Source organism: Prionailurus viverrinus, chromosome A1 (assembly GCF_022837055.1).
Source record: "Prionailurus viverrinus isolate Anna chromosome A1, UM_Priviv_1.0, whole genome shotgun sequence".
NCBI classification, from domain to species: Eukaryota; Metazoa; Chordata; class Mammalia; order Carnivora; family Felidae; genus Prionailurus; species Prionailurus viverrinus.
In genome coordinates, this window is record NC_062561.1 from 208,734,901 (window position 1) to 208,735,775 (window position 875).

Genomic DNA, 875 nt, shown 5'->3' on the forward strand with positions numbered 1-875 from the left:
TGGAAGCACCCAAATACATAAAGCAGCTAATAACAAACATAAAGAAAGTAATCAATAGTAATATAATAGCAGTAGGTAACTTTAATACCACACTTAAATCAATGGATAGATCATTTAAACAGAAAATCAACAAGGAAACATTGGCTTTGAATGACACTTTGGACCAGATGGATCTAATAGATATACTTAGAACATTCCATCCTAAAACAGCAGAATACACATTCTTTTCAAGTGCATATGGAACATTCTCCAAAAAGATCACATATTAATCCACAAAACAAGTCTCATAAAATTCAAAAAGACTGAAACCATACCATGCATCTTTTCTGACCACAATACTATTAAGCTAGAAATCAACCACAAGAAAAAATCTAGAAATAACTCAAATACATGGACGTTAAATAACGTGCAACTCAACAATGAATGGATCAACCAAGAAATAAAAGAGAAAAAAATACATGAAGATAAATTAAAAAGAAAACACAATGGTTCAAAATTTTGGGGATGCTGCAAAAGCTGTTCTAAGAGGGAAGTATAGAGCAATACAGACCTACATCAAGAAGCAAGAAAAATCTCAAATAAACAAACTAATCTTACACCTAAAGGAGCCATAAGAAGAACAAACAAAACCTCAGACTAATAGAGGAAGAGAATAATAAAGATTAGAGCATAAATAAATGAAGTTGAAACTAAAAACAAAACAAAACAATAGAACAACAGATCAATGAAACCAGGAGCTAGTTCTTTAAAAAGATCTGAAGAAAATGATAACCTTCAGCCAGACTCAAGAAGAAAGAGAGAGAGAGAGAAAAGACTCAAATAAACAAAATCAGAAGTAAAAGAGGAGAAATAACAACAAATGCCACAGAAATACA